The following is a 12,485-nucleotide window of genomic DNA, read 5'->3' as shown; positions in this document are numbered from 1 at the left end:
CTATAGCCATGAATATGTTTATTGGATTTTCATAATAGAATGCAATACCAACAATTTTATCGAATAAGATACTCAATAATATTTTATTAATAAATAGATTGTTTAACACAAAATTTATTAACTGCGAGTTCTAGGACATTCCCAATACAAAAACATCGAATTTTGGCTTTCAGATGACGTTATGAAATGTCCGTTTAGTCTTTAAAACGTTCAAAAACGTGTGTGCATCCCAGATTTTCGCTCATTCATTTTGTTTCTCACTCATTCCCCTCGTTCTTCATCGGAATGAAATCGAACGTTTTAAATTTAAAATTTCAGACTTCCTCATTCCTCTCGCCTCATCTTATTTCCTCTCCCTCAGTATGATCATTTCAGACGCCGCCCGCTGCAGGTGCCCATGCTTGCAAGTGGTGATTTGACACAAATAGCATGAATCAATGAATCTTCCTTGCGTTGAATCCCTCTGATGCATGCCCCATGCGTTAGACTTTGCCTGCAACACTTTTCTTAATCATGCGTTAGCCTGTTGTTGAGATCCTGCAATATCATGCATTAGTGCCACAGTATTTTAGCAATAAACATTCTTTTGCATGAGTTTGATAGTGTTCGAGTAATTCCATACGTTTTCTCTAAAAATGATGAGATTTTATCATTAAAGACCCTAATTGTTCCAACTTTTGAGTCACAATAACTTGTATTTCTACAAGTTATCACACCCCCAAATTTGAACAATGCTTGTCCTCAAGCATTCCATAAATAATTCTTTGTTATTTCCATTGTCTTTAGTGTTCAGGGTTCACCTCTCATCATATTCACTTATAAGCTTGAGACTAGAGTTTGGAAAATGTAACGTAGGTTGATTCTTTTCTAAAAGGAAGAATGTTCTATTTCAGGCGCAGCAAGCTTTTCGTCAACAACTCCTTTCGTTTCTCAAAACATTCTCGTTTTTTTCTAAACCAGCAATGCGTTAGATGCTTTTTAAAATAGATGTCGGTTAAAAAGAAAACGTATAAATTTTCGGTTACCCATGCGTTGTTCCAGGTGTCCCACTTTCGTTTTGGCTTGCCCCCACGGGTGTCATGCGAGCATCCAACTACGGGTGAGAGCCCTTCACAACTAAACTCATATCTAGCATTCATGCGTTTCAATATATAACTTCTTTAAACTAGATAAAGGAGTTTTGGGATGCATTGGTCTAGGAGACTTAACTTCATTTTGGCTTGCCCTCACTAGTGTCATGCGAGCATCCAACTACATCTAAATGCCTGTTCCAATTTTTTAACTCATGCCAATTGGAGGTTTTCTTTTTAGAGTAATGACAGAGGAGTTTGCGTTTAACATCTTTCTATTTTGTTTCCTTTCCTTTTTGATGTAATTGATTAATGTGCCTTAACTCAGATTTCCCTCATCCCCAAATTTGGAGATCAGCTAAATCCTCATTTCTAAAAGAGAAACAAAATTTCGAAAAGGCTTTGAGAGTTTCGAAAGGAGTTTTGATTTAAAGCTTGCATGCGTTAGAAAGAAAACATGTAGTCTTTTTAGAAAAGATCAGGATTTGTTGATTTTCCTAACGCCTACTTTGTACTTATAAATTTCATTTTGCTAATATCATTGAGGTAAAACAACGCACAAGACAAGAAAAATAGCTAAAGAACAAAAAAAGTATGCTAAGGACAAACGCAAGGAAAAAAATGATAGAAATTTCATTCATTTTCATTGGGTAACTGATGGAATAAACAAACATATCAAACAAATACAAAAGATTAATATATAAAACAAAGTACAAAGTAACCAACACCCCGAAACTTATTATGCTGGCGCGTCATCCCTGCGTTCTTCTGCAGGGTCTTCATCCATGAAGCGTAGAGGGTTCCTAAGGTGAGCAGGTAGCGGTGGCAAGGCAAACATTCTGACCAAGACCTGATTAATATACTGCGTTGTGTAGACAAACTGGTCTTGCATTCTTCTTGTTTGCTGCCACAAGTAATCCCTTAGAACCCATTTTGTTGTTGAAGAGTTTCAATGGACACGACCAATGGTCTGAGTTGATCATTAATGAAAGTTTTCAACTCGTCAATATCCATGTGTGGTTGTGGCAGTGTTGGCTCTTCAGTTCTTTCAACTAGGTCTTCAATATTTCCTACATTACTTAACCCTAACCCAGTTGGTTAAAAAATGATTGGAGGAGGTATGAGAGTTAGAATTGGAGCTGGTAAGGGCGAAGGAAGGGGACTAGGGATTTCTTGATCTAAATTGGTAGGCTCATGGTGCGTTGGATCAAGACTCCCTTCTTGCGAGGTCAAAGGTGAGTTTGGGAGAGGGATGTTTAGGTCTGGCCGCGCTTCTTCATCAATAGACGCATGCTCCACTTCGTAATCTTCATTCTCTAAAGCTTCATCTTTGTGTTCAATCACTCGGACGCGTCTTCTTTTGGGGGCGCGTTTGGAGGGTCTGGTCGCCGTGTCCTTGCGAGGTAGGGCAGGCTGGTGCAGCGAACTGCGAAGCAGATGCCTGATTAACTTGATATCCATTAGACCATCGATTTTCTCATAATCATCCCCCAGAGGGATGCCCCGCGTTCACACAGCACACAGATCAGCCAAGGGAAATAAAGTTGTCCTCGTGGTTTGGCTTTAATGGCTTTGATCTGGTCCCTTATTATCCTCCCTACATCTAGAGGAATGTGTTGCATGATACAGTAAGTGGCCAAAACGCGTTCTTTTGATAATGTTTCATCATGCGTTGAAGGCATGATGCTTTTCTTAATCAAATAATACCACAAGTTTGCGTCTGGTTTCAGGTTCTTGGAAGCTAAGATCTTTACTCCATTTCTTGATGTTTTCCATTTGCTTCCAGGTTTGGCCACTACTCTTAACGCATCTTCTACTTAGCTTGAAGTCAGATGTTCTAAGATGCGGTTTCCTTCTGCATCCGGGTTACTTGTAAAATTGAACACTTCATTAATTTTATCAGTTGAGAAGCGCACCAAAACACCATCAACGAACGTCGTACTTCTCTCCATATCAAACTCACTACTATAAAATTGGCAGACAAGGTTGGGCCAAATTCTTGTATGCCCAACGCATAGTTGACTCCAGCCCATTGCGTCCACAGTTTTTTATTATATATGGCGGAAATGGGTTGCATTCGGGGAAGAAGCCCTTCTTGGCAAGGATGTCACTAAACTGGCGCTTCCTCCCTTTGGTCTTTTTAGGTAACGCGTCAGTTACCTTGCGTTTGCCCGCCTCGTGTGCTTTAGCTTCCCGCGCCAACTCCCTTAATTCATTTTCCAATTCTCTTTGGAGGGCTGACTTCCTTCGCCCCTGCCTTGCAGGCTGGTATTGCTTCAATTCCTTTTCCAACACTATAGGCCTTGAGCAGCTCTCATGCATTACACCCTCAGGACCAGGTGCGGACTGCTCTTCTTCATCCTCCAAAATAATTTCCTTTTTCTCATTCCTCTCTTCTCTTCATCCACGTCAGATTGGCGAGGTTGCGACGCGTCCGGGCCAATTTCCCTTTCTTCCTCTTCTTCTTCTTCTTCTTCTTCCAACTATACTTCAAGCATCATCGCGTAGCGTTCCACTTCATCGCTTTCAAGTGATGTGTTGGTTGGGTCAGGATGCATCACTTGTTCCTCTTCTTCTTGGCCTTGATTCAAACTTGCCAAGATCGCTCCGAAAACTTCTAGCACGTCTCTCTGAGCTAATTCCGCAAGTTCCACGATGTTTCGTTCTGACGCAGGACTATCAGAGCTGGGCCTGGAGGGAGTGATTGGTAGGGTGCCAGATGGGGTATGCGGCGATCCAGGAGATGAAATGATAATGGGTGAACGCGGCGGAAGAGGTTGGCTAGCTCCTTCTGCTTCAATGAGGTGAATGGTGGCTAAGGGTTGGATGGATAATGGAGGAAGTGTACGCACTACGGGCGATGGTGCGTTGTGGAGATGAGCAGGAATAGGGTCATGCATCACACCCACCGACGTAATATTTGGAATGGACGGTGGTGGGGCAGGCTTTATGTAGGGTTTCTTGGCAGCTGCGGAGAAAGAAGGGCGTTGCTGCCTTGGTTTAGTGGGAGTTTTGGGTTTAGGTTTTGCGGTAGTTTTGGATTTTTGGTGGGTTTTAGAGGATTTTGGGTTTGTGGTGGTTTTGATGGGTTTCGACCGAAATGGTCGCTGGGATGCAGAGGAAGGCCCGTCGTGTGAAGGCTTGGTCGAAACGGGGGTTTTTAAAGTTCGGCGAGGGTTTGGAGGGGGTGACATTGAAGCAGAGGAAGATGAGAAGGAACTTATCGACGACATGCCTCCGTAGCTCATCGATTGGTTTTGCTGTCGGATGCTGAAGACATTATTGTTGAAGGCTGACCGGCATAACGGACTTGATCAAAGGGCAGTGGAGGCTTCGGGCGCTAGGGTTTTTTTCGAAGAAGGATTTGAAGAAGATGGAAGAAGAGAGAAGATCGAAGGGTTGCATTTTATAGGTCAGTGGGAGAGAGGATGGTGACGTCAAGCGGCGCCTGACATTCGCATTTATTAAGAAGATGAAAGGACGTGCCTAGGGTTTCTAGGCAATCGAGTGTTTTGTGTTTTCGAGATGCGTCCTTTCGGTTTGGGCCATGCGTTGGCTTAAGTCCAATGTGTCAGTTTTATTCCCATTCTAAGTTTCTTCCGATTGTACACAACTTTTTTTTTATTTAAATCAAATAAATCTCTTAACTAAGAAAGCAATAACATTCATCAATCAACTTAAAATGCAAAGACAAGCAAACAATGAGTAAACACAAACGCAGTGATAAAATACATAATACAAAAGAAATGAAGATAGAAGAAGCGTCCTTAGAATATGTGTCGATGTGAACGCAGGGATGCTTCAACACAAGCCTCAGTTGGCTTCGCGTAATACGAGGGATGACTTTTGTCATTTTACACCATCTTCAAAGTAGGGCTTCACTCCTTGCCCATTTACCTTGAACGTATTTGTGCCATCCTCCCGCGTCAACTCTACTGCTCCTTTGGTATTCCCTTGGGTTTCCGTGCTGTTGGGCAAGACTCCAGGCTGTCGATTCTTCAATCGCAATCTGCCTCACTTGTATCTCCAGAGTTCTGATGGAAGATGCCTGACTTTTTAGCAATGTGTCATTCTAGGCGATATACTACTTTAAGAGGTTTTCAAGCGGAGATGTTGAACTCGACGCATGACCTCCTCTATTAAAGGATTGTTGGTACGGCTGCTGCGTTGGTTGGAATTCAGGCGGTGGTCCTTGCCTCTACTGTTGGTTTACCCCTGAGTGGTGTGGCTCCTATTGATTACCTGCCCAAGAGAAATTTGGATGGTTCCTCCATCCAGGATTATATGTGATTGAGAATCGGTTATTTTTAATAAAGCATACGATTGTGGATTTTGTGGGCAATCAGAGTAGGAATGGGGATCTCCACAGCCCACACAACTAACCATGGGTTGTACGAATGTTTCTACCTGATTTACCTTTTGCGGGTTTGATACATTCCCTAGTGACATATTCTGCAAAAGATTTGTCATAGTAGTCACTTGTGCAGAGAGCGTGGCTATTACGTTAGAGTCAATAGAATTCACATTTTGAGATCGCCTCTTCCTTTCTGCTCTTGCGTCGTAAGCGTCATCCACCCATTCCATATTATGCTTGGTTATGCAGTCCAATATTTCCTTAGCTTCAATATAAGATTTGTCAATGATATCGTCAGCTACAGCTGCGTCGGCTGCCATTTGAGACGCTCTGTTTTATCCGCCATAGAAAGTCTCTATCTGGATGGTTAACGGTAATTCATGATTGGGACAATTCTTGACTAATCCTTTAAAATGCTCCCATGCGGCGCTTAAGGTTTCAGCTTCTTCCTGCTCGAAGTTCATGATCTCTCTCTTCCTCCTTGTGTTTGTGGTGGGTGGAAAATATTTTTGCATGAATTTCTCCACTAACTTTTCCCAGGTTGTGATCTCACCAGGCTTCAAAGAACTTACCCATTGTTTTGCGTCGTCATGCAGAGAATATGGGAATAAAGATAGTTTGATAGCTTCTGAGGTGATTCTAGGAATCACAAATGAGTTGCACATCTCCAGGAAACGTTTCATGCGGGCGTGAGGGTCTTCTCCCCAAGCACCCCCAAATTGTCCAGTTGTTTGGAGCATTTGTAACATCATAGATTTCATCTCAAATCTTGTCCCATCTGGCATTGGGTATATGATCCCTAGTGAGAAATCATACAACCCAGGAGACGCATACTCCCTCATGGGACGCATACTACTGTTTGCCATTATGATAGGATTTTGCGCAGTGTGGGCTAGCTGTTGAGCTAAGTTTTGATTCGCTTGTTCGTCTGCCATTTGTTGTTGCCTGGTTTGTTGTCTGAGCAATAATTCCATGCGTTTTCTCTAAAAATGATGAGATTTTATCATTAAAGACCCTAATTTTTCAACTTTTAAGCCACAATAACTTGTATTTCTACAAGTTATCACTTACTTTATAACGTTGTTTGTTGTTTAAGACTGACTATTTCAAAGCAATGACCTAGGTAACTTGACCTTAATCCTGAGCTAACTACGAACTTCTATTTATTCGGCATTATCCTTAGATGTGCATAGGTGAGGATTGGCTCAACAGCGTCGACTCAATAAACCTCCATTTTAGGGGTAAGACCGGGTAGATAACTGGGGACATAGGGTGCAAGATGGAATTCACTCCTACCCGCTTTCAGGGATAGTAGGGAGGTTGTTCCCTTAAGTGTTGATTCCAGGTCTTGAACAAGGGGCCCTAACCTCTCATTGACCAGAGATGGACTTGGTTTGTTGATCATATCACAAATCAATTGTTCATTAGAGGATCAATGGGACTTAAGGAACAAGAGGTAATTTCAGGGGTTAAATAGACATTTGACCCAATCGTTATTATGAATAACTTGTGAAGGGTTAACTTACTAATCATGGTTATATCGAGTGGACACAATATATCTACAATGAGGGGAATGCAACTATGGGCTTTAGTCGAGTGACCCATAGTTAATGAATGAGGGTTAATTTGGAGCAAAGAGTTTAGCCAATTAATCTCAGATCATTGGAGCCCATGATCTGTAGATCCATGAGGTCCCCTACTAGCTCGTGAATGGATTAGCCTGAGAGTAGCATGATAAGTTGATTTGAAACGTTCGAGTTAGAATTAAGGGAATTAGTAATTATATGAGATATAATTACGCTTTTAATTTTGAAATTAAACGAAATTGGAGAATCGATTAATATTTAAATTGGATTTAAATATTCATGAATAGGGATTCGTGATGGTGGAATTAGTGTCAAATTAATTTAATATTTGATAGTAAATTAATTGAATTAATTAAATTGCTTAATTATTAATTATTAATTTTACTAGAAAAATAATTTTAAATTAATTTTTGTAAAATTAAATACAATTTTAGTTTTCATTATTGAATTAAAAACTGAAATTATGTTTTAATTTGAGAAATTACAAATTAAAAGAAAAAGAAGAAGAAAATTGGAAATGGAAATTTGGGATTTTCCCATTTCCATTTCCATCTTGCTTACACACAATCTACTTCACAATTTCAGCCAAATCCAAGCATGAGCTACAACACATGCAGCATTCCTTCTTGCATGATGATCATGCAATATATACTGAGAGATTTGAGTGGAAAATTTCATGCAAGAGTTGCATTTTGACTGAAAAAATGCTCGAAGAAATCTGATTCTTCAAAATTGTGAAAAACCAGAAAGTTAGTCTTCATCTCCATAAAATTTCCTTAATCCAAACTTATTTTGAGTCCCATAACTTAATTCAAGGCATCAAGAGGATAGTAAAGAAGGTCTTGAGGTGGTTCACAAGTTGAATTCAAGAAGATTGCAACTGAGAATCGTGATTCAAGGTGTTCTTCAAAGGTATGTCATGAAACCCACTTTGTATTTTATGAGCATGCTTAATATTGAGCCAAAATTAATGAATTAGAATACTTAATGATCCATTTTTCTTCTGTTGCATGTTTCCTAACTCTAACAATTGGTATCAGAGCATCATTTAAGCATTCAATTTGGTTTAATTTTGGCTTGATGGGTGTTTTTTTCATGAGATATATGAAAATGGTGGTCTGATATGGATTTCTAAGTTTTGGCATTTAAATTCTATTTGATTCCTTGGTTAAATTTTTAATTGGCTCTTGATTAATGAAATAAAAATGTGTGCTCAAGAGTATGTAATTTATTTGGAGTCATTAAAGTTGAAATTAAGTTGTAATTGAAAAAAGAAGTGAAGAAGGTCAAGCTGCTACAACCTGAAATCGAGCTTCTATATAGGCAGCGTTGCAATGCTGCCTTTGAGCGTTGCAACGCTGTTCTTCGTGGCTACCTAGAAAATTGAAGAACGCCCGCAGCGTCGCAATGCTGGGCTGAGAGCATTGCAACGCTGCTTACCTAGCCCAGCATGCACACTTCAACTCAAACTGACGGTCCAACTGAACCGATTCGATCGGTTCGAGTCAAGAAGGTCCGGTTTGACCTGATTCAGTCCGGTTCAATCTCTTTTGAAGTTTTGGAGGTCCGGTTCGATCCATTAGGGTTCAATTTGGGGCAATTTGAGCGGTTTAGAAGCATTTTGGGGTTTTTTCTTGTTGACTTTTGTAATAGTTAGGCCTTTGTTTGCTTGTTTATGCCAAAACTGAAACCATATCAGTATGTGTTTAATTATTTTGCATGTGATGTATGTTATAATTAAATAAATCTTGTATGTGCATACAGTATGCCATGTAGATTTAAAATTTCACCATAGGAAGCATGTTACATGCATTGAAATATGTTATAAAATGGTATAATATATAGTATGCATATTTAGGGTTTCTTTTATTTAATATAAAAGTTATATTAAATATTGAATGCCTTTGATGAATGTTGTGGATGTTTAGCATGTCTAAAAATTTGTAAGCTATTATAAAATTGGTTTAGACATTTAAAATCAATAACAAAGAACAGTTGCATGCTCACGTAAGTTAACCACTCATTTTAGTAGTTAAAATAGGTCGTTAAACTTGTAATACTCGGGTTACAAACTAAACCGGTATATAATCCCGTCAAAGGCTGGAGATATTTAAGTTGACGATCTACGGAACACCTCCTACCTAGGGATTATGGCCGAACTATTGAGTGTTGTTAACCAATTTTATGAACAATACGTGTGAGGGTTTAAAACTAGTTTATCACTTAGACCTCGTAGGTTAAATCCAATTATAAACATTATACTTGGATAAACACCTAGACTTAGGTTGTTTAATTAGCCGAAACAAACCTAAGAAACGAATACCCCATTTAATCATTAGAACACTTCAGTGGGAGTTTAATAACATATACGATATGCTATTAGAACACTTCAGTGGGAGATTAATAAACATATATGATATGATTATTTTTAGCTCTCACGAGTTCACAATCTAAATTCATGTGGCACTTCGTGTTACCCTGGGAGTGACCTTCATTCGGAAAGCGTTTACATGAGTCGAGATTTTGGTGAATGGGAGAAGTTGTTCACTTTAAAATCAATTGTGATATTTTGATTTTAAAATTTTCACGTTCTCAAGATTTCACAACAAAAGGTTCATGCGGCACTTCGTGTCACCCTGGGAGTGACCTCCATTCGGAAAGTGTTTGCGTGAATTGATCATGGTGAATGGGGGGAAGATGTTCAATGGAAAATCAAATATATGATTTATTGATTTCAATTCTCACATCCCTATATAATTCCCACCTTGAGATCCATGCAGCACTTCGTGTCACCCTGGGAATGACCTCCATTCGAAAAGTGTTCGTCATAGATCAAGACTAAAGCGAATGGGGGAAGTAGTTCATAGTAAGTGGGTGAAGGATATGTATGAACATATCCTACGGTCTCTTCTGCTGGTTTGAATCATAAGATTCTTGTGTTGCGCCTACTTATTGTCTTTAAGTCCGATATCACTAGTCGTTTAACGACGGCTATCCGCTTGGATGGTTTTAACATAGGATTCGGAACAACTCAAACTCTAGAAATGGATAGGATTTCTAAAGTCGGTTTCAGCTTTAACTTTCCAACTTTAGGAGCATCGTTGGAATCAGACTTCTGAAGTCTAAAAACTAAGGGTTTCACTTACAGAATTACTAAAGAGTTAGTAATGTCTGAACGAAAACGGTAGCTAAACGATTATCGTAATATAAGTTATTTTGGAGATAGCGTTCAGTCAAGAATGTCTTGTTGTAGTATCGTTACAAAAATAATCTTGGGTATATTATTACTTTGCTAAAACTTGATTGGATTTAAAAGCAATTCACTTATAAAATTTGTTTATATCTTTTAGAATGATGAGTGAACTAGTACAATTGTTGGCATCTGACAAACAAATAGAGGATAATTATGCAACCTGAAAATCAAATTTGAATACTATACTCGTGATAGATGATTTATGGTTTGTCTTAATAGAGGACTGTCCTCTCATTCCTAACTCTAACGTATACTAAACTGTTTGGGATGCGTACAATAGATGTATCAGGGTGAATGATAAAGCCCGCGCTTATATCCTCGCCAGCATATTTGATGTTTTGGCGAAGAAACATAAGGATATAAGTACTGCCAAAGAGATTATGAAATCTTTACGAGGGATGTTCGGGCAGCCGTCTTTCTTCCTAAGGCATGATGCCATCAAGTACGTTTACAACTACAGCATGAAAGAGGAGGCCTCTGTTCGTGAACATGTCCTGGACATGATGGTCCACTTCAATGTGGTGGAAGTAAATGGCGCGGTCGTTGACAAGAGAAGTCGAGTTGGTTTTATTCTAGAACCTCTTCCGAAGAGTTTTCTGCAGTTCTATACGAACGCATTAATGAATAAAATTGAATACAACTTGACTACTTTTCTTAATAAGCTACAAGCTTACCAGAAAATAGTGAGAGCTAAAGGTTTAGAATTAGAAGTAAACATTACTATCGCTGAGAAGAGAGGAATGTCCTCCAAAAAGCCTGATGTTACTTCCTCTTCACAAAGAGAGTATTCATGTTAAGAAAAGAAAAGGGAAGGGGAAGAAGAAACCCGTTGGGAAGAAAGGCAAGAATAACACTGCAGACAAAGGAAAGTGTTTCCACTGCAACGAGAAAGGGCATTGGAAGAGGAACTACCTTTAGTACCTTGCTGAGAAGAGAGTAGAGAAAGCAAAACAGGCAAACTAGTTTATGAGGATCGCTTGCTCAACTTAACCAATGGGAGATGTTATTTGATGACAATCTTATATGCTTTTGTTATCATGTAAAGAACAAATTGTATATATTTTTGTGGTAAATGAAATGTTTATTTTCGAAAAATTATGTTTGTTCTATCTCATAGCAACTTCTGTTGAAGAACTAACTTAGTTACAAACCTTTTGTAAATATTTAGATATTTAAAATGGCTAGAAATCAATTAAAGGCAAGTAGTTATTTAACCTAAATGATAAGTTTATAACACTTGAAATGTTCAGAGTGTACAAAACTTATTAGGTAAAATAAAACAGAAATACTTCGATTGGATCAAAGTATAGGAAGTTTAAAGACTTCTAGATCTATTTGATCGAAAGTGAAATCCAGTGAAAAACTTTCTAATTACCTTGGTTTCTCAACATCATTGGAATGGTGTTCCAGATCACCTTGTATTATTTGTTTCCATAAAACTTGCATAAATCAATTATTATTGAATTAACACTGTTAACAAGAGTTGTTTAAACAGGCCAGATGCATCTTACTCAAAGAGTTGAGAGTTCCTCAATGTAGTGGGAGGAAAGTATGACTTCCTAGCTATTATTGAAACAGTATTGTGAAAATAAGATGCATTCCCCCATATAGTTTAATAAGAAGTCTATTGTACATTAACATGCTTACAAAGATTCTCTCGGCTAAAGTATTTGAGAATCACCTAGTAATACTAAAAAACCAGGTGAATAACCTAGGGCAAGTGGGAGAATGATTGGGTATGGGATATTTAATGGTAAACCATGGGTATGGGATGCCTTAGTTTATTGTATTTCTCTGTAAAAACTCAGAAATTCAGTTTTATATATTCAGATATATAGGTTACCACTAGAGTTTTAGTCCAAGTGGGAGTTTATTGGGTTTTATGTCCTAAAACTCGTTGTTTTGTAAACAATAAAACTTAATCTGAAAATTCAATAAGTTGTTATTGAATGTATGTATTGTTTATTAGAAATCCAATAAACTAAAGAACCAATGACTATTACATGAGTACTTGAACTTTATGTGGAGATATAAAACCGGATCAAATTCAAGTAAATAGTCAAAATAATCTATAGTATATGAATGAGGTTGTGTGCCTTATTCTAGTAACACTATTGGATGTGGTCCACTCTGTAGTTGTTACAAGGAGTTGTAAAGTGCTACAGATGATGTGATCCTAATTCGTACATGTTGTGACATAAGAAGTGAGGGCGTCCTGTGCA

General features: G+C 38.6%; 1 non-coding gene across 1 annotated transcript; it reads left to right on the top strand.

Moving 5' to 3' along the window:
* The first annotated feature begins 5,799 nt into the window (after positions 1-5,799).
* Positions 5,800-5,906, top strand: LOC120072438 (small nucleolar RNA R71). The gene has a single exon (XR_005480497.1). It is a non-coding gene; the product is annotated as a small nucleolar RNA R71 (small nucleolar RNA).
* The last annotated feature ends 6,579 nt before the right edge of the window (positions 5,907-12,485 follow it).

The sequence above is a fragment of the Benincasa hispida genome, chromosome 2 (genome assembly GCF_027475165.1).
Source record: "Benincasa hispida cultivar pf3 chromosome 2, pf3_genome.v1.1, whole genome shotgun sequence".
Lineage (NCBI taxonomy): Eukaryota > Viridiplantae > Streptophyta > Magnoliopsida > Cucurbitales > Cucurbitaceae > Benincasa > Benincasa hispida.
This window is presented reverse-complemented; position numbering and strand designations above follow the sequence as displayed.